Genomic DNA, 22,972 nt, shown 5'->3' on the forward strand with positions numbered 1-22,972 from the left:
GACAGACAGAGACAGAGAGAGAGACAGAGAGACAGAGACAGAGACAGACAGAGACAGACAGAGAGAGACACACACACAGAGAGAGAGAAAGAGTGAGTGAGAGAGAGAAAGAGAGACAGAGAGACAGAGAGAGACAGAGAGAGACAGAGAGAGAGACAGAGAGACAGAGAGAGACAGAGAGAGAGACAGAGAGAGACAGAGATAGGGAGAAAGAGAGAGAGAGAGGGAGAGGGAGAGAGAGAGTACAGTCCTCAGAATTGAGGAAGGGATCAACAAGGAGAGATTAGAGAAACATCAGGAGAAGAGAGATGGACCAAAAAAAAAATGGATTAAAAAAATCTAAGCAATATAGGGATATTGTCTGGGAGAAAAGCTGACCAGCTTGGATGTTTAAAATGGAGTAATAATTACTCAATATTCGTTTCAAGACAACTTTAATAAATCTTAGTCTCTCTGTGTGGTTATTTGGAGAGCTAATTGGTTAAGGGATATCTCCCATCATATTAATTTTATGAATCAATGTTAATGCAGTAATCATTTAACCAAAAATTATTATGATTAATCCCCATGGACCATTGGCTTTTGGGTTTCATTTTATGGGTTTCAAATTTACCTTCCTAAACTCTATGATGCCACAATGAGGCTGAAAATTATTTACCCCATTGAATAACCAGACCCAATCATATTCTTCCACCAGGAACACATTCAGGAAAACAGAATTCTGTGTATAGACTGGATACCTTTTTACTTGCCAGTGTTCCTGTGCTGTTACCTATCCAGTGACTCTTAGCTCCCTGATAATAAGGTCTACTTCCCCAGATCACTTCTGAATGTTACAATTGGCTCCTTCAGTCCCCTGAAAGAAGCTAGCACAGTAGCTAGATAGAACTTGCAGTGTCCCTGGACCCTGTCTCTACTGTCCATCACCTTTCCCACACCCAACAGCATGTAACCCACTTTGTGATGTTAAATTTATGTTTTCTTCATTGTGATTAGTTTTTCTAATGTCATGGTAACTAAATCCTTGCTTCTACTGATTGCTATCACAATAATCTATATGAGCTCTGTTTTCTTGATTCAGATACCTACATGATGCCAATCAAACCAACAATTCTAATCTTTTAGTTGAAATGATTCATACTTAAGAAACAATATGAAAAATAAGAGGGGGCAGATTTTATTGATACTTATGCAATTTGAAGGTAGCAAATTTGCTTTGACTTTGTGCAAGGAATTCAACATAAAGAACTAATTCACATTTGTAATATCTGTGTACCACTTGTCTTTATAAATCTGATTCTCAGCCTGTGAGAATGAATATTGAAGTCTGAGAAGAATAAAGTTAAATATTGGTTTCCGTTATAAAATAAATAATTTAAATTAACCCAAAATTATTCTCTCCTGCTGTGAAAATTTCAGAATTTTATTGCTTTGAACGTATTATAGGAAAATATTTCCCATTGACTGATATGCATTTTATATGTGAACTATATATAAACCTTTTTGATAACTAAATAAAAAAATTTAAGCTATAATTACTAAAAATAGTCACATGTTCTCAGGTTTTCATACCGTTATTTTCTTTTAATACCTCTGAACATTTTTAGAAATCTCTTCTAAGAAAATAGGAGGTATGAATAAGATTTTTAGAGGGCTGATATAAAATACATCCCAACAATAGTCGAAGCACTTTCTTTCTCAATAGGATACAGATTTCCCGGTAACAAAGAAAGACATAAAGTAGTCTCTACTTAGAGCTCATTTCCATCTGTGTGTCTGCACTCAGTCATAATCTACTCTCTCTCAAAATACTAAATTCCCATTGATCTTAGGGCCTCTGTTCATGACTGTTTTTAAGAGTCTGATTCCTTGTTTGTACCATAAAATTTGATAATTTCAAACACCGCTTTCCCTTTCCTTCAGACAGCTGTGCACATTGATAAGAAAATCCTGATGTTTCTGTCTTCAGCCGTCATGTTAAATAACTGTCTCCTTAGCCTTCGCAAGAAGTTACAACCACGGTGGGGGCAGGGAACCATCAGGACAGCGGCAAGGACCACTGTCTCCGGAAACTCCTTTTATTTGGGGCTGCCTAGTCCTGACGCTGGCATGCTGGCACACTTGTGCATGGATCTGTGAAGCTTTTCGCGGGGGGTGCTGCCTTCTATGATGCTCTGTTACAGACACATCAACTGGTGAAAAATGAGAGCATGAGTTGGATGCCTTCTTTAAAATGACTAGCCAGAGACCCCGACCTGTGTGTTTTAGGGTGAATAAATATGTCCCATTTTTTTCATTTTTTATTGGTTATTTTATATATTTACATTTTAAAAGTTATCCCCTTCACAGTTTCCCCTCACAAGCTCCCTAATTCCTCCTCCATTCCTCCTGCCTCTATGAGGTTGCTCGACCACCTGCCCACCCACTCCTGCCTCAGCGGCCTAGGCAACGTTCCCCTATCCTGGCCCTGCCAGAGCCTGACCAATACAGATGTGGATGTACGGAGCATGGACTGTGTGTGGGAGATCCCAATGAGGAAGTTAGGGCAAGGACTGTAAGAGCTGAAGGGGTTTGCAACCTCATAGGAAGAACAACAGTACTAACCAACCAGAACCCCCAAAGTATGTCCCATTTCAATACAACCCCCTAAGTGATTGTGAGTTCAGACGTGCAACTTTTAGCCTGCTAGTATTTGCTGTTTCCTACCCAGACATATGTCTGTGAATTTTAATGTGCCCAGAGTAAAGAACCACCGTGCTCCACCCATAGAGAAGACCAACACACTAAAGTGGGCCCAAAATGAAGATAACTTCCACACGCACTCACTTTACCAGGTATATTTAGACTAACTGTGGTTATTGTCAAGTTTCCACCTCTGACAGCCTCAAGCAGAGAGGTCAGGTCCTTAGATATGGGTGCTTGGGATCTGGACTCCGATTTCTGCTCTTATGCAGCATGCAGTTTACATACTAACCCTTCTCACAAACCACAAGGGAATCCACCTAGAGAAGATCAGAGGTCATCAGCACCTTTTTTAAAGGGACTGAGTGTGATATAAAGGCACTGGGATCATGAGTAAATGGCAAATTAAAGGTAGAGATAGGCATAAGATATGTATTAGATATTATATATTGTAATCATAAATTGTACATCATGTAGTATATATGCAATTAATTCTTTTCAATGAACATCCACAACAATATTGCTAGATTACATAGAGTTTATTTTTTTGTGGAAAAATAACTTTTATTTTTAACTTTTAAACTATTTTACCTGTCTATTTATTTAGTTCACTGCTCTCTATCCTTTTGACATCACAGCAAATGAATTCGCATCCTTATTGGTTACTGGTATTTATATCAATGTATTCTTTTTCTTATTCTCATTGATCTTAAGACATATTTAGTATCAATCTTATTTCCAGAATGGAAGCCATTAAGTCAAGAGAAGCATCCTCTCCACCCATCCAAAATGGCAGTGCAGGGACGAAGTCTTAAACAGAAAGACTTTGGCTGGGTAACTAAAATGCTAAAGTTGAATTATGTTTACTAGAAATGGACATCTCCTAAGGTAGATCTCTGTTTACCCGGATCCACTCTCAATCTTTCTACAATGGTTAACTGCACTGGGTCAAGGTATCTAGTTCCAGGTCAATCTGTATAGTCTGTGTAAGCTGAAAGACCACACCCCACTTGCTGTCATCTAAAGTCGGCTTGCTCCTCTGCCAAGCTGCTCTTCTCTCCACCCATAGTAGACATGCTTGGCAGTGTGAGCTTTCTACCCCAGGGTACTCCAGTGTGCTGGTGTCTCCACACTCACTTACAGAATCTAAATGAAGAAGATATGATTTCTGACTTCTGTTCCTTTACTGTTCTGTCTGGCACATGCTAGATGGCCCCTAAATATTATCAATTTTGTGATATGATTATGTGAATCAAGCATTCTTTGGTTTGTGCTTGGCTGGAGGCAGTCTTTGCAAATAAATTACTAAAATCACTTTAAATTAATTACCATCATTTACTTTTCCTGTGAGCTTTCTCATTATTGGGCCCAGAAGGAGAAAAATAGTATTGAGAAATGGCTAATTTTAATCTCCTAAGAACTATTTTTAGATATTATGAGGAAAATAATATAGCATGTCTTGATTACTGATGAGAGGCAAAACTTTAGAAGTCATCCTGTTTGTTCAAGAGGATGCAGCAAGTGTTGGCTGGAGAGCTTGATGGGAAGGGATGAGCGATAAGAAAAGTCTTTTTCCTATACTTATTGGGAAACTATGTCCTTATGCAAGAGCTGACAGTGAAGAAGTGAGTTCACTGCTTGCAAAGCACTTAAGATCCTGAATAATAATCTTCCCTGGAAAAATACCAGAATATAATAGGTTTTATACATCTTTTTTAAAGAAAAAACTGAATGCATGCATTGTTTCTCCATTAACTAACCCACTGAACAGGAGTATGTAAATTAACAACCTCAAGAGGGAATTCTTTAAGCTACATGTACCAGACTGCTCTTGGTCTATATATGAATTAATGTAATCTCATCCCCCTTTGTTTATATTAAATGTATTGGCTCCAAGGCAGGTCATATCTATTTGTACATTTGCCAACTTTTGTCCATACAGTAAGAAAAATATGTTCAATTACTAAATGCTAATTCTCTAGGAAAGAGGATATACGGAATTCAAAATTTTCATTGCACACTTGGTTCATTACTTAATTTCATAAAGTACCTGATACCAATATTCCTAATTAGTGTATTTAATATTCCATTTATCCCAATTTGATAAAGGATGTTTACATGGTAGCTAGTTTATTAGTGATTATTAATTTTCCTATTGTTTCATCTGTAATTCATAGAGATACTAAACCACAAGTTATTTTAAACATACATTCACATTAATATGAAACAAGAAAATAAAAACTATAAAGTTTATCCAATGTCTGATTAGAAGGAAGTGATCCGGGTAATACTATCCATCTAAATTATCTGTTGTTAGCACAAGATTTGTTTTTCCATTTCCAGGTAGTAGGGCTAAAGCAAGAAGTATTTATGTGTTGTTAAATGGGAATGTTTCCATTTGCTGCAATACATATAGTTTAAGGATTTCAGTTCCAGAATTTTAGATTTTTTTAAGATTGTATAGAGTAAGCTTAAAGAAATTATAGTTTTATATAAAATGTTCATAATATTGTTATTTGTGACATTTATAATGCTATCAATTAAAATAATAGCATTGCTTCCTAGTATCACTGATTTATAATCAATTACACATCAACATATAAAGAACAAAATAAAATGGTAGGAAATTTAAAGTCTATCAATATGTTTGCAATAGTATACATAATACTCAGTTTAGAAAAATATACATTAAAATTTTAAGAATATATTTGCAATAACATCTCCACTAAATTAGTTAAATAGAAAAAAAAAACCATTTCTTGCATTAGAACCCCAGAACTTATGAATTCACTGAAAGATACTTAAAAGCACTTCAGAATGGCCTTCTGAGACATAAATGAGAGGAGTGGCCTTTGGTCCTGGGAAGGCTCCATGTCCCAGTTTAGGAGAATGCCAGGTTGGGAGGCAGGAGTGGGTGGTGGTGAGCACCCTCATAGAAGCAGGGGGAGGGAAGATGGGATAAGGAGTTACTGAAAGAGAAACCAGGAAAGGGGGTAACATTTCAAATGTAAATAAATAAAATATCTAACAAAAAAAGCATGAAAAAAGCAATCAACATGGGTTTTTTATTGATGATGTAATGTTTTCCATTTCTGCATGCACATGTAGTGATACATAAAAATTAAGTAGAAAAATTCCAAGATATAGTGAGAACAATGTCAGAAAAAGCTTAGATTCAGGCTTGAAAGATGTCTGTCATGAGCTTGAGAATCCAGGTATACATAAAAAGCCATTGGCATGAATTATCCTGTTATTGAGAAGTATAAAAGATATATATAGAAGATACATATTATTATCATCAGTATTCTACCAAGGACTTTGGAAACTTTATTATCTGTGTGTGTGTATACAAAATAATTTTCCTTATGATGTAGGAACAATGTCTTTTCTTGCTATCCTCCACATAAATTTCTTATGCATCTACTGATTTGTATACTGTTAATAGCATCCTGAGAGGAGAGCCATGAGTATTGAAAATTCGGCTAAATAAACATTATACTGCAAATTCCCTTTTACTTAAATCCTATTCTTCTGTACTTGATTCATCAACATTACATTACAACACCTTCTTTTTTGCATTTTAGTGACGTTAGTTTTTAAAGATATGTTTTTTATTATTCTTTAATCTTTGTTTACAGTCCAGTCATCATTCCCTTCCCATTCTGACCTCTGACTGCTCCTTATGCCATTCTTCCTTCTCCATCTCCAAGAGGATGTCCCCACCCTCATCCCCACCCCCACCAGATCTTCCCACTCCCTGGGGCTTCAAGTCTTTCATCTTCTAGAGCATTGATAAGAGCATATTTTTAATATTTTATAAACATATTTTATCTTTTTTGCCATAGAATTTTGTTCCACTTGCTGTAATTTAGACAAACATATTTATCTCTTTTTTTACTATTGTCATTAGTTAGACTACAGTTTCTTTTTTTAAAAAAAAAAGAGTTATTTTATGTATATGAGTACAATGTAGCTATCTTCAGACACACCAGAAGAGGGTATCACATCCCATTACAGAAGGTTGTGAACCACCATGTGGTTGCTGGGAATTGAACTCAGGACCTTTGGAAGAACAGTCAGTGCTTTTAACTGCTGAGCCATCTCTCCAGCCCAATACTTCAGTCACTTCATATAAGCCACACATGGTAATTTTGAATGTTCTTTTACTCATATAAAATAGCAATGGACAACTTGCTCAAATAAAATTTAGTGTTAGTTTCAATTTATTCAATATTCCAAACATTATCATTTGAAGTACTAGATTCATAATAATTTCTCATGTATTTAATGTATTTCACTGTTGTTAAGCTCAGATATTCATTGGGTATACTCCATCTGAACTTATATGAAGAATGTTTTGCATGCCCAATAGCCACTTATGTTCATCATTATCTTATTGGAACCCATTCTATTTATGGGATTTTATTTTCTCAGCTAAGCATATTATTTGTTAAAGGCAAAATTTCTTGTGATACCAAGATTCTGTCACTGATTTATTGACTGCAGCTTCATACATGTACAGTTTGTTCATGCTTAAGCAACAAAAAGAACATCTAGCTACCACCAGATGTTGTTCTGGAACAGAAATGTTCACGTTGTTGGTAGTGGTGTTTAGAATGTAGTTGTTCATCTTTTGGATTAATAGTGTCATCTAAGTCATTGTACTGCTCCTGATTGTGCTTGCTTAGACATCTGATTGGAGCAGAACTTGAAGACAGTCTTGATAGACTACTAGGACAACCTTATTCTGCAATAATTTCTAAAATTAGTCTTATCTATCATCTATCTATCTATCTATCTATCTATCTATCTATCTATCTATCTATCTATCTATCTATCTATAATATATCATCTATGTGTCTGGCTATCATCTGTCTGTCTGTCTATCTATCTATCCATCCAAACATCTATCATTTAATTATCCATCTATCTAGATGGTCTAGCAGTAAGGAACACTGATTGTTCTTCTAAAAGATTTAGGTTCAACTCCATACACAATCATTTTTCCTACAAACCACCTGTAACTCCTTTGCCTGAAGATTTGATGACTGTTTCTGGCCTCTGAAGTTGCTGAATACATATTGTACAAGCTAAACATCCATACTCATAAAAAAGTAAGCAAACAAAAAACCAAACTTGATTAAAATTTCAATAACAATAGATACATATTTCTCTCATACTTTTAGTAGAAATTAGCCACAGGGATACTCATATATATATATATATATATATATATATATATATATATATAAGAAAGGCCATTAATGTGATGATTTTAAAGGACATAGTATGGAAACATGAAACCAGTTAATGTAATATATCATAATATCTCTATTAGTATTTTTCTCACACTTTTCTTGTAAAACTTGTTTAAGAATGCTGTAAACATTTGATACCTAAATCATCCTTCATTTGGTACTTTCATTTACCTGTATTTTCTAACTATTGAAGAATATCAAACTATGATACCTGAAATATACAACTTGCCATATTTTTTATTGCTTGGGTCCCTGGCCAATCCTGTTCAGTTTTGAGGTGAAGGCATTTAAGAAATAATAGACAGAACAGGTTCTCTGATCCTAGTTCTATCTCAAAGAAGATCACTGAGTTTCTGCTGAGGAAAAAACCTTAGTACCCCTAATCCAGAAAGGAAGTAATGTTATTGTAGGCTAAATGTACTCAACTGAAAGTCCAGTTAAACAAGGAAACTCTTAAGTTAAACCTGGTATTTGAACAGTCTCTCTTATGCATTTGATTATCATAAGTTCTTTTCTAGGATTCAACTTTATTATTCTTGATTTTGTATGTAACTGAGTATGTATGTGTATATGTGCATATGTGTGTGTGTGTGTGTGTACATATGTGTGTATGTTAAGGAGGGGTATATGCACATCACAGGTATCCAGGAAACCCAAACCATTGGATCCCTTGAAATTATAAATTATTCTGAGTAAAAGCAAACTGATATGAGTATTTAGAAAAGAACTTGGGTTCTACAAGAGCACTAAGTGTTCTTAAGTGTTGGGACATCTCCCCAACACTCCTGTAAGTTCTTACATTTAAATTAAATAAACTTTATTTGTATAACAATGTCCACACATTAATCATTCTATGGTTAAAAGTTATAGATCGTTTGGCCTTTCTGGTTTTTCATTTTAGCTACATACTTTTATATACACACAAATATCAATGAAATCTGTGTTATTCTTATATTTGGTCTTTGTAAGGTAAGTTTGTTGTGGCAAATTATTAGACTCCTTTTTCAAACCCTTGATAAGAATGAACAGTCTAGACAAGTTATCATTTTAACATTATGTACTCTGGATTGTTCTTTAAGGTTTATTCTGATATCTGATTCACTGTCTTGCCATATTACTAAAATTGATAATAAAAAGGGTCTCATTAAAGCAAATTAGTACACTTGCAGTGCCACATATGAATATGTGCATACTTTACATTTCCTCTCTGCTTGGAATCAACTGTGATCACTTAGCAAATGATTTTAACTGTTCGTGTAACATTTTATTTATTTCGATTTTATAGGCTCAGATTTTCACTTGTTAGGATTACATTAGTACTATGAATGTTTGGTTTCTATATATAATTAATTTTATATGTAACAATCTAAAAATGTTTTACCATTAGCTGTTGTTCAGCTCTATGCCTCATTGTTGGTAAAGTCATGTAGACTTCAAGGCCTGTCAAATGCATAAAAAATACTGTTGTTATTCAGTCTCCTGGCTTCTGTTGTATCTGTGGGCACTGCTGCTAATATTGGTGTGGATTACTTTTGTATAAAGAAACAAGGGACATTTGATAGTCATTGTGTGACATTCATTCTTAATTATCTCACTTTCAAATGTCATATACAAAACCTCACTGGGTTAGAATGACTTATAGTATTATATGACCCAAGAATGTCTTCTTCAATACCTCTGGTTACTGTGTATTTTCTCTCAAAGACTTGTCCTTCTGAGTCTTCAGTCTAATCGTCCTCATATCTAGACTGAGCCCTTAGACATAGGAAATGTATACATCTTCACCTGAAAAATATGTGATATATCACCAATACAAAGTTCCATTTACTTCAACCATGAACATCTTTAAGTATGGAGAATTAAACTAATACAGATACAGAGCCAAAGCTATCTTGGAATATTATAGCCTTTTAAAATAGGTAATCTATTATCTTCCTCCCTATGTGATTTAACACTTGTGACTGGAATTCTAAAATAGCTTAGTGAAATTACTTGCAGGGATGTCTACACCAAATCTAATTCCAGTAAAATCTGTGTTTATCCCCAGATGTATTCTCTAATCCTCAACTAACCTAACTTCAAATAGTAAAAGGAGGATTAAGGGTTTTTTGTTTGTTTGTTTGTTTGTTTTGTTGTCTTTGTTATGGGTGTGGCCACATATCCAAATATAAATAGGCAGCCGGAAGTGTATTTACTGTTTTATTTATCTTTTAATGACGACACCAAATGGGCATAGTAGGGAAAGTTGATCTAGGAAGATTAAGAGGTGAATAGAATAAAAATATTGCTTTTGAAATTCTCAAGGAATTAATCAAATATTAAAATAATATTAATTTCAACATGCTCATTCAGTGATTATAACTCATATCTACCTCACTTTATTTTCCTAAATTCAATTCAAAAATTAGTTTCGAACTCTTTGTGGACCTGTAGACCTATACAAGATTATTTCTAAACTGACTGTTTTCAACTGTACGCCTTTCACTAGTCTGCTTGTTTGCTCAGTTTACCCAGACTACTCTTTAACACATCACATGGGTTGCATGGACAATATATTCTTGATGAATAGAACTGAAGATGAACATCAGCCCCAGATATCAATACCTGACTGAAAGATGGAAAGAAATATTAGTACCTGTGTCTGTGTCATGTTAGCTTTAAGTAGCTGGTGATTTATTCTCCTACTCCAGTTCTTTGTCCATGAATTCTCTTCTAATTTTTTCCCACAGAGTCAATACTTTGTTTAATTTTACATAGCCAAAGATGCTAGTAATGTTATAAAATCAACCAGCTCCTTTAAGGCAGTGGTCACTCTAAAAGTACTTGAACTTACAAGTCGAACAGTTTATTAGTATCATAGCCCTGTGGATCATTCTCTAGGACAAAGTCAAAAAACTGTCAATGCTGTGACTTGATGGCCCTTTCCTATTGGTACCTGTCTCTTTCATAATCTTTGTCACATAGACTATGTTTTTTAAGTCACATGATAGGAAACACCCCAACACCAACAACTATTGCTGCTTTATTGGTTTTTGGAAATGCATGGAAGAAATTCTTGGGGAACTTAACTGAGCTTCCTCTGTCATTACCCTACATCCCTCTCATGACAGCCATAATTTTTTTGTTGTTGTTGATAGCTGTTGCTTTTACTTTTAATGAATCTTCTCTCCAGAGTTTAAGAAGAAACCCATCTGTCTATTGAATCTCCTTTGTTTGTCTCTTGGGTGCACACACATATGTGTGTACATGTGCATGTATACACATGTGTGTGTGCACTTGCATGCACACACATTACTATTTTCTTTCTAGTGTTTTCACTCCTCATGGCCAAATCTTGCCATAGTAAATAATATTAATTATTTCATAAGAATCATTGTTGCAGCCAATTATGTGTCAGCGTCCTTCACAAGACCCATGATTGATGTTTTTATTCCTTTCTTCTAGCAGGTTGAAAATAATGGTTATGTCTCACTGTCATGTAAATGAAGCTTATGCCAACTTTGCTAAATTTTAATTTGTCAATAAATATTTGTTTAATACAGGCATTTAAAATAAGTCTTGTATAAAAGACTATAAAAGCTGTAAATAAAATGATGCTTAAGTCTTCTTAAAACTACATTGATTTCTACTAGAAAGAAATGACTGGGTATTATCATTTCCCAGTGTGGGTGACTATGCATCTTCTGTGAATAGAGAACCGGAACAGAAATGCTTCTGCAAGATTCAGGAAGCTCTGTTGCATGAAGGAAAAACTCTTTACCGTTGGCTATATGATTTATTTGCTAAGAGACGACTGATCCAAAAGGAAGAAGATGATGATCTTGTGGTCCTTGGACCTGTCAGATAAGCAAACACACACAAGCATAAAAATGTTAAATTATGAACTTTCTTATTCATGGTGTTATTCATGTGATGTAATTGATGCCTACAAGGGGAACACTATGTCTGTTGATGGCAAAGTTCTCAGAACAATGAAATATATGAAAACTAAAGATGTAGAGTGTTTTCCAATGTGTTGAGGAAGGAGATGATTGTCCAGAGAGGAAATAAAACTAGCAGTGTGTATAAGCACAAGAAAATGACATTTCTTCTGAACTAAGTTCTTTTTTTTCTTTTTTCCTTTCCTTTTTATTTTGAGAAATGGTGTGCATGCTGTATAGAACAATACCCAAGATTGTGACAGATATTGAATTTACATTTTATCCTGTAGGCGATGGAAAAATCATTAAATATTTTACTAGAAGACAGAAATGAGCAATTAGAATAATTATCATGTTAGAATAATGATAAAAATATCCTTGCTGAAATAATTATTCCAAAGGCAGTTCTGTACTAAGAAGAAGGAAGTGTGAAGAAGGGAAGAAGACAATTAGGATGTTAGTGTATTAATGTGTTGCTTGCTAAAATAGTGGATGATGTTCATAGGCTGGAAGGTGAAAGGCACATATCACAGTATGGTCAGATCCAGAGAGCTCTCCCTGATTTCTCTCTTCTGACAATCTCAGTGTTGCTGGCTGAATTTGTGTTTTTCCAAGACTGAGTGTCATCAGCTCTCTGTATTCCAGCTTTGAGGATAATTGTCCTCACTTCTCTTAAAAAACAAATTTTCCTATTCTTGAGTAATATGTTATGGTTTCAAGATTTTACACGTGGAAGTGAAGCCTGTCTTTCTATGTGAAGATTTTAATGGTGTAAATCTTACAGTTATGAACTCAGTATCATTTATTTCTCTTAATACTTCTTGCATAATCTCACATCCAAAATTTCTAGTTATTGCTTTCTTGGGCCTAATTGAAACCCCACTCATCAATCATTGCATATAATGGTCACTTAATTTCCCTCTGGCTCACAGGTCTTAAGTTCTGTAATTAACATGTAGGCAAATGACTTGTGTCTTAGCCCACATGGCTCTACCTGCTACTTTGGTTTCAATTACAATCCTTCTTTCTCAAAAATCCTGTTCCTTTCAGTTCAAGTAGGCTATGGTCTGTGTTCAATGTATTTACACTATTTTCCTCTATATTTTGTTTGTATATTTTAATTAACATGGTTTACATATTTGCATAAGAATACACTCACAGGAACAGAGTCACTATAGGTATAATCATACTATCCTTAAGACATTGTCATGAAAATAATTGATATTCTTCAAAAAAAGAAAAAAATTGGCCCTCATACTTTGCATCCTGACTGATTTCTCCTCTTCCACTCCTCCAAGTTCCTACTCACATTTCTTTTCCCCAGATTTTATGACCAGTTTTAAGTCCAAAAGTCTATGTTCTTGAAGTCCAGAATAGGTGCTCCACCCATTCCTAGTGGTAAAAAACAGAGGAAAAAGAGTTATTTGTTATGGTCACATTGGAAAGAGAAATAAATACATTGATTTGGAAACCTCAAGTCAATATTGAGGATACATTTAATCTCTGGATATCTATTTAGAGCTATATTATAAACCTGGGACAAGATGCAAACAGTATGCAGAGTTAAGTAATCCATGTCAAACTGTGATTTGGTTTGTAATTTCTTAAATTGATATTCCAAGGAGTGTCCAGAAAAAAAACTCCTGTGTCCTCAGAATTCATTCCTTCAGACCCCCAGTCTAGTTCTCAGGAGATAATTATTTCTTCTCCGGTCCAGCACCATCAAAATGGCTTATTGTCTTCATTGCTTTATAGGTTTATGAGGATTTATCTGGCTCTTCCCAGGAGCCAAGATGATATAAGTTATAGGACAATACTTACTTGTTTGCCTTTAGCCTGCGCAAAGTGTTCGGTCCTTGAGTGATTATCATGCTGACCTGCAGTGGTTATCGTGTTAACTTCCATGGTGAAAGGAGTGATGTTACTTACTGGCTTGCTTCCCCATCACCATGCAGCCTGACAGAGAAAGCTTTCCTCCTTCCGTCAGTCACCCATGGCCCAAGTGAAAAGCCAACAGATTCAAAAAGGCATCTTCTAAGTAACCTTTTCACGTTCAACGAATGCCTGAAAGTACTCTTCTGTTTAAAAAGAGAATTGACTATTCTAAGCCAAGGATAATTGTATCATTGTGTCAGGATTTTCAAACAGATTATTGATTTAGGGATATTTCCTGTTCTCCACCACCTTCTATTATCTCTGGGCTTCACTGAAATAATTTTAATTATTTTAAATTTTGTTGAATAATCAACTCAAACTTTTTAACCATATTTGTCTTCCTTGAGGCTGGTCAAATCAGTCAAATTAGCTATATTCAAGCATAAATAAAAGAGTGAGAGAATATCCAAAACTAAATTACATTTGATATGGAAAACTGATCATAGGTGATATATGCTCACTGAAACTAAAACAAAACATAATTCTTAGCACCAAATAAAAACTAGAACCATTCTCAAACTATATAGCAATACTGTTCTATTCAAGCAAAATAACCATTTGATATTGTTAGGAATGTCAAATAAAACTAGAATTAAATGTTTCTGAAGTGAAATCAATTTATTTTCATGAACAATATATTTTTGACCTGAACTATTTTCTTATGTGTGGCTTTCTTTTGATGATATGAGCCAAAAGAGAAAAAAAAATTATTGCCAAAATACTGAGATTGAATTAGTAAACACAACTATTTCAAAGTTTTATTTTGCTAACAACAGAGGAAACAGATTTGCGATTGTTATAAAATGACTTTTTATGTATTTTTCACTAGATCACAAAGGTTTTTACATATACCCTGGATAGAGATAGCTTTATAATAGCATACTTTCAGAACAACCAGGGACAATTAGAAACATAATGGTGATTAACCTGCTGCAGTGCTCTCTGACTCGGGAAATTCTACCTATCTGAGGACTTTCTAAAACCCTCTGTGAGAGAAATCTCAAAAGATGGATCACCATGTGCCTTAGTCAGGCTTTCTATTCCAGCACAAACATCATGACCAAGAAGCAAGTTGGAGAGGAAAGGGTTTATTCAGCTTACACTTCCACATGACTGTTCATCACCAAAGGAAGTCAGGACTGAAAGTCAAGCAGGTCAGGAAGCAGGAGCTGATGCAGAGGCCATGGAGTGATGTTACTTATTGGCTTGCTTCCCCTGCCTTGCTCAGCTTGCTTTCTTATAGAACCCCAAACTACCAGCCCAGAGATGGTACCACCCAAAAGGACCCTCCCCTCTTGATCACTAATTGAGAAAATGCCTTCCAACCTGGATCTCATGGAGGCATTACCTCGACTGAAGCTCCTTTCTCTGTGATAACTCCAGCTTTTGTCAAGTCAACACACAAAACCAGCCAGTATACCATGGGAGCATGACATCTAAGTTTTCATCAGAGGGAATATTTTTGGTAATGCTTTGCATGGGAATGTATCACATAAAGCTTTAGACCTTCTGAATCATATCAGTTCACTCCTCATGTCTGAATCAAAACAAAGTGGTATTAAATGGTGTATTTCATTAATGTGTATGCTTTTGTGTGTGTGTATGTGTATACACAAGCTTGAGATAAAATATTGCTACATATTAAAGTAAGATTTATTTGATGGTGAAACTTTGCTCACTGATTAGCATTATGTCTGAAAACATGTGCTACATGCAGCCAAAGTATACAGTTAGAAGCACCCCATGAATAAGGTTGATGTGAGATTTCTGAAATGGTTTGAATTCACATTTAAAATTAACCTTTGCATTTGAATTTTGATGAGCTACTGAACTCTTCAACAAATGTTAACATGATGTGCTTCATACATATCAAACATATCCCAAGAGTCGAACTGAGCAATGAGTGACAGATTTAGAAAGGTTCTGGGAGAGATTGGCAAAGCAAGAGGTGAATGTCAGGAAATGCTGGCTATAACATTTCACCCTCAGTGAAAGACATGTGTTGGGGAATAACTATTTCCTTGAGGCATGGCATGACAATACACATAATCATGATATAGAAATTGCTGTTTAGTGTGCACAGTGCCTTGGTTCTAGGACCATGCAATGCATTAAGCAAAGGATATGGTGAGCCCTCAGTGTATAGTAACAGCAGAAGGGCTGTTACCATTCTTTTACAAAAGAGAGGGGGAACATACCCCTCCTTTCTAGCTGTCCATTTCCTGATGCCTCTCACAACATGTGCTATCAAAGGAAAATGTTAGGGCAAGGACTTTTGAACACTTCCCAACTGTGACATTTTATCACCTGAAAAAAAATTAAGACAAACTCAAGTATGCAGATATATAAAATAAGCCTATAAATCAATCATTTATTGACAAAATGTCATAAAGAGATACATGTTAAAACAACTCTTGGTATACATATACTGTCACAATTTTTAATAATGAAAAACAAACTTTCATACTAATGAGATACATATGTTTATTTTCTTCTAAATAAATAATTAATACATAGCTAGGTATTTGATACTGAAGGACATAGAGAATTAAATATTTTTCAGAGGTGATTGGTATTCTGATTTTATAATCAGTCATCCCAACAAAGGAAGTTACTAGATATAAATCTGCATTAAAAATGACAGAATAAAATTGGCTATGATTCAAAATTAAAGGGCAGAGAAGGTAGGACATCTTTTGGGTATATGCCTGGGAGTGGTATAACTGGGTCTTGAGGTATAACTATTCCCAGCTTTCTGAGAAACCCCAAATTGATTTCCAAAGTGACTGTATAAGTTTGTACTCCTAGCAACAATGGAGGAGTGGTCTCCTTGCTCCACATCCTCAACAGTATGTGCTATCCCTTGAGTTTTTGATCTTAGCCATTTTGACCTGTGTAAGATGGAATCTCAGAGTTGTTTTGATTTGCATTTCTCTGATGGCTAAGGACTTTGAACATGTCTTTAAGTGCTTTTCAGGCATTCCTCTGCTGAGAAATTTCTGTTTAGCTCTATGCCCTAATTTTAATTGGGTGACTTATGTTACTAGTGTTTTACTTCTTGAACTCTTTATCAGTTTTGGACAGTAGCCCTCTGTCAGATGTATGGTTTGTGAGATCCTTTCTGAGTCTGTAGGCTGCCTTTTTGTCCTCTTGACAGTGTCCTTCACCTTACAAAAGCTTTGCAGTTTCACGAGGTCCCATTTATCAATTGTTGAGCCATTGGTGATCTGCTTAGGAAATCATCTACTGTACTAATGTGTTTAATGCTATTTTCTACTTTTTCGTCTATGAAATTTAGTCTATCCTATTTTATGTTGAGGTCCACAATCCACTCAGCATTGTATTTTGTGCAGGGTGGTAAGTATGGATCTAGTTTCATTCTATTGCATGTAGATATCCAGTTAGATCAGCACCATTTGTTGAAGATGCTTTCTTTTTTCCATTGTATGATTTTGGCAATAAGAAATGAAGGGAAAGGGGATGGAGCAGAGATTGAGAGAACAGCCAACCAGTAACAAGCCCAACTTGAGAGTCATCCCATGGGCAAGCACCAATCGCTGACACTGTTCATGATGCTCTGTTATTCCTGCAGACAGGAGTCTGCCCATGTTTATTCTCTAAGAGCCAGCAACTAACTCAGACAGATACTGACACCCACAACCAAACAGTGGACAGAGCATGGAGACTCTTATAGAAGAAAAAGAGGGTGGGCTTTGGAGTGCCTATTTCCTTAGAGGCCACAGCAAGACCAACAATGTTAACTACCCTGGACTCTTGGAGCTCTAAGACACTGAACCACCAACCAAAGAACATACAGGGGTTGGACCTAAGCCTTGCCACACATATGTAACAGACATTCAAGTTGATCTTCATGTGGGTCCTGAACTACTAGAATCGGGGCTATCACAAAAGTGGTTGTCTGTAAATATGGTATGTTATTCTAGCTGAGCTGCCCTGTCTGGCCTCAGTGAGAGAAGAAATGCCTAGCCTCATAGAAACTTGAGGCAGGTCATGGGAGTCCTCATCTGCTCAGAGGAGAAGGAGAGGGGAAATGGAGAGAAGGATTGTGGGAGGGGTGACAGGGAGGGGACAATGAACTGGATGTAAAGTGAATAAGTAAAAAATAAATCAATTAATTCACAAGAAATTTAATTAATTAAAATGGTAGAGATAAGTAGAGAACCATTTTAGAAATTGTTTCTCAGTACCAACACAAAATTAATTGAATCATTTGTTGTGATATTCGAATTATTAATTTAAAACAATAATATAAATCAAACATTCTAATGAAAGAAATCTAAATAAATACAAGTTTGAGGCCTATTGAACAATGATAGAACATGTTTAACATATACGATGCCCCAAGTGTAATCATCATACAACCAGAAAACAAATTCATAGTTACATTTATTTGGCACTTGTACTGGCTGGCTTTGTGTGTCAACTTGATACAAACTGGAGTTATCACAGAAAAAGGAGCCTCCATTGAGGAAATGCCTCCAAGAGATCCAGCTGTAAGGCATTTTCTCAATTAGTGATCAAGGGTGGGAGGGCCCATTGTGAGTGGTGCCAATTAGTGATCAAGGGTGGGAGGGCCCATTGTGAGCGGTGCCATGCCATCCCTAAGCTGGTAGTCTTGGGTTCTATAAGGAAGCAAGTTGAGCAAGGCTGGGGAAGCAAGCCTGTAAATCCCTCCATGGCCTCTGCTCCTGCTTCCTGACCTGCTTGAGTCCCAGTCCTGACTTCCTTTGGTGATGAACAGCAGTGTGGAAGTGTAAGCTGAGTAAACCCTTTCCTCCCCAACTTGCTTCTTGGTCATAATGTTTTGTACAGGAATACAAAGCTTGACTAAGACAATACTTAAATATTAATGAATGATAATAGGAAAACATCATTTTTTCCATAATTACATTGTTCCTTTACGAGCTGATGTCTTTGTACAAATAGTCAAACATGGGTCTCAGCCTTCTGCAGCCACTGAGAGGGATCAGGAAGAGGGTTTTTTCTTTTTTTGAGGGGTAGGGGGTATCTGCACCTGACACAAATGAGTGGGTATTGGTAGGATAAAATAGAGGTCTGATAAGGTCCACAGAATTTAGGCAAGCTCCCACCTCTAACTAAGGATCTATTTTAATGAATGTAATGAATTTTATTGAGTAAGGGTAAGTTCCGACTATTGAAATGACTTGATACTGAAGCAAACATGAAAAAAAGTTATATCTGGATGTAATAAGTGATCCACATTTCAGTATGCTTTCCAATATATATTTTTTCTCATTTTGTTTATTTTGTACTTTTTAGTTGATGTTTGTAATGTAATGTTAAAGCTATCAACCTTTATTTGAGGTTAATTTTTCTAAAATTTACATAATTTGAAGTCACCTAAGAAACTTGGTCTTGAAGAAATCAAGTAACCTGCGCACTTGCTTAAAAGTCCTGTGGCAGTGGGGACATTCTTTAAGAAACTCTGACTTCAATAATCACATCTTTAACAATTTCTTTTAAAGAATGATGCCAACAGTGGTTTGAGCTAATTGCTGAAATAACATCTCAGAATAAATGGAAAAATTTTAATGACAAAACAAAGACTAAGAACAGTCTAAGCCAAAAAAGTTTGCCAAGGAAAACCAACTTGCTAAGGTTCTGAGATGTGAAGAGTTGCAACTTCAGATGTCCAAGTTAGATCCTAGAATGACGTTCAGAACTGGAAAATTCATAACTTAGTCATTCTTTGCAAAATGGATTTCCTTTTCCCATAAAACCTGTATTTTGTTACCTGTTGAGATAACTTTTGCTACTAAAAAGAATACATTATATGTTTTCCCAAACATTCCTTCATGAGGGAACTACTTGATAAGAATGTGATATCCAACTTTGTCACATGTTTCAGCTCTGTGTGAAATCACACTGGAGCAAAAGAAAATTCATGCATAGATGTAACTGTGTTCCAATGTGGAAAAAAAAAATCAGCTGAAAGTATCAATAAAAAGTTCTTGATGGGTAAAATTCCTTTTGATTAAAATGCTTGTTTATTTTATGAATTTCAAGCAACATTTCATTTAATTGCTTTACTTGATTTCAGTGATTTCTATAATAGTGCAGAGAAAAATGTAGAGAAATAAAGTGTCATCAATGACTTAGCAAATATTGACAGTAAAATTAACACAGGACAAAAAGTGAAAGAGTGATTTTTCTATTGTTATTAGCCCAGAATGAGTGTTAAATCAATTATAGAATAATAAAAGATTAAGATTTTATTGCCATATTATGCAACAAATACAAATTTATCAGTTCTGACATAAAATGAAGAACAAGATTAATAACTTTGGAAAGGCAAAATGTTGGCCATTGCTTTACATATCAGGTGTTTCAGGAAACTAATACCTTCGGCAAATCAATCTTTAGAAATATCACGAAAAGAAAATGAGATGAATTGCTATAGTCACCACATGCTATGAGAACTTGAGTAAGTGAAATGAAGGCTTATTAATAATTGCACGATTGCATGCTACTACAGAATTAAGAAGTGCCACATATTTAGACCACATGGAATTTATTATTTTCTTAAAAATTAAAAATTATCCTGTGACATTTTAACTTCACAATCATAAAAAACACTAAATGTGGTACTTGAGTATAAAGTTCTATAATAAGTTTAAATAAAAAAATAAAACTTTCAGAGATTATTTAGTTTAAAATACATTGTACAATTGAATAAATCTATTTTATATATAGTGGTTCAAGCTCCTTCTACTTTGATATTGCAAAATGTGCTGCACTAAAGAACTAAATGGAGATCAATTGTCTTTATAGCCCACATTTTGTTTATCTACTAATCTGTCAATATCTGTTTAGGTGGAACTTACATCTATTCTATTGTGAAAAATGATACAATTAGAAAAGAGATTAAATCTCTTGAAATTTCTGATTTTAATTGGTTTGCATAGACGTTCAGAGGTAGGATAGGATTACTTATTATGCAGCAAGTGTTAAATCAATTTAAAAATATTATTTGTGATTTTAAAAATATTTTAAATAGGCTTTACTGAGAAGTGTATTCAGTAATTTCCTTTCTATCGCAGTTCAGTCATTTGTCATTTTATGAACAGTGCAAAAATACTCTTCCTAGCCTGAGTAGCATGGTCCATTTGTAATATTGTCATAACAGATTTGACGGTATGACATTCTGTAGTTTTAATTTCCTATTCCATAGTATGACACTGAGGATCATTAAATGTATTTGAGACACATGTGTATTTCTTTTTTTTTAAAAAGATTTATTTATTTATTATGAGTACACTATAGCTGCCTTCAAACAATGAGAAGGGGTCATAGATCCCATTACAGATAATTGTGAGCCACCATGTGGTTGCTGGGAATTGAACTCAGGACCTCTGGAAGAGCAGTCAGTGCTCTTAACTGCTGAGCCATCTCTCCAGGCCCCCACGTGTGCATTTCTGAACAGTAGTGTGGTAAAGACAGATTCTAACACCTTTTTAGCTACCTTTTTTGGTATCTTATTTTATTTATTTTTGTTTTCTCATAGTTTTGGTTCTCTTTCGTTTTATAATTTTGCTTTTTGTAGTGTAGGAGTAAATTTTTTTCATCAAACACTAATCGAGCAAATCAATCAAACAAATGACCTTCAAGAGTTTTCTACCTTTCTTCAGATTCACATCTTTTTGAAAAATTGTTGATTGTTTCAATCACTGTAGAAAATATTTTTTTTTTCAAATGAGAGAGCCACCTAACTTCTTTTATTTCTATTGCCTCGTGAAATAGGCAATATCTGTATTCAGGAGATAATCACGAAGGCCAATTCCATGAAGCATTTCTTGTGTGTTGCATCCTAAAGGCCTTATATTTTCATATAGATCAGGTATTTAATTTCTTTCCTGTGAGTTTCCCTTTGTCTGTGTGTGAGTTAGGAATCAGTGTTACCCTTTTGTCTGCGGTTAGTGTTTTCTTGCAATCCTTTGCTAATGGTACCCTTTTCCCCTGTACATTCTATAAACGTGTGTAATGTCAACTGACTCTGCGGATGTGGCTTCATGGCTATGCTACCTTTGCTCCATTAATTTTCATTCTGGTTTGAATTCAAGTATCTTATATATGTATGCACACGTATATATGATATAATTTTATTATAATTTGAGGACAAATATGATAAACAAATAGGTAGTGAATCTTAAAGGGGGAGATGCTATCATGAACTCCTACTTTACATAACATACATTATTATCATTTGCAATACATTTTTTCACACTGTCGAAACTTTAAATAAGACATTACATATCTGGATGTAGAATCTTTTGAAATCAGCAATGCTTATGACACCTCAAGTTTGCTCTTCTTTCGATTTGATTGTATAAACATTGTTTTTATGGTTCACAAACCTTTTACACTTTAGTTTCTGTTAAGCTGTGGTTATAATCATGATACATATAACATGAAATAGATCAGTTTGGGTAGTATTTATATTTTCTCTGTGTGTTTATGGAATTCTTGTATGTATGTAATAGTGTTAATGCTTGTTGCAAGTTTGTGGGTGCCAATTGACAACCTTCCGGGTCATTCCTTAGGTGTTGTGCTCTGGAGTTTTTGAGACAGTCTTCCATTGTCTTGGTAGTTATCAATTTATAAATCCCTGCCAGACAGAGAGCAAGTGGACCAGTTGAGTATTTTTATCAGTTTGACATAAGCTGAAGTTCTCTGGGTAAAAGAAGCCTCGATAGTGAAACTTCCTACATCAAACTGGCATGTAATCAAGTCCTTGTGGGTTGATTTTGATTAATGTATGATTGATATGAAGAGTACAGAGGACTGGCTAAGCCAAATCTGCGAAGGTGATCTGTGGGTTATAAGAAAGCAGGCTGAGTAACCAGTAACCATCAAGAATAACCCAGGAAGCAGCATCCCTTCTTGGTCTGTCAATTCCTACCTTCAAGTTCTTTCTCTGAGTTACTGCTTTGGTTTCCTAGAGTAATGGACTGTGATCAAGGCATGCAGGTCAACGAAACCCTCTTATCTCCAAGTTCTTTCTGTTCATGATCCATATCACAAGAAGAAAAAGCAAACCAGAATAGCCTCAAAGCCTTGGCTTACAACAGGGATGAGGATTGAACTCAGGCTCCTACCACAAACACTTAACATGAGTACGCTATGTTTGTGTGTGTG

Source organism: Mastomys coucha, unplaced genomic scaffold (genome assembly GCF_008632895.1).
Source record: "Mastomys coucha isolate ucsf_1 unplaced genomic scaffold, UCSF_Mcou_1 pScaffold14, whole genome shotgun sequence".
NCBI lineage: Eukaryota > Metazoa > Chordata > Mammalia > Rodentia > Muridae > Mastomys > Mastomys coucha.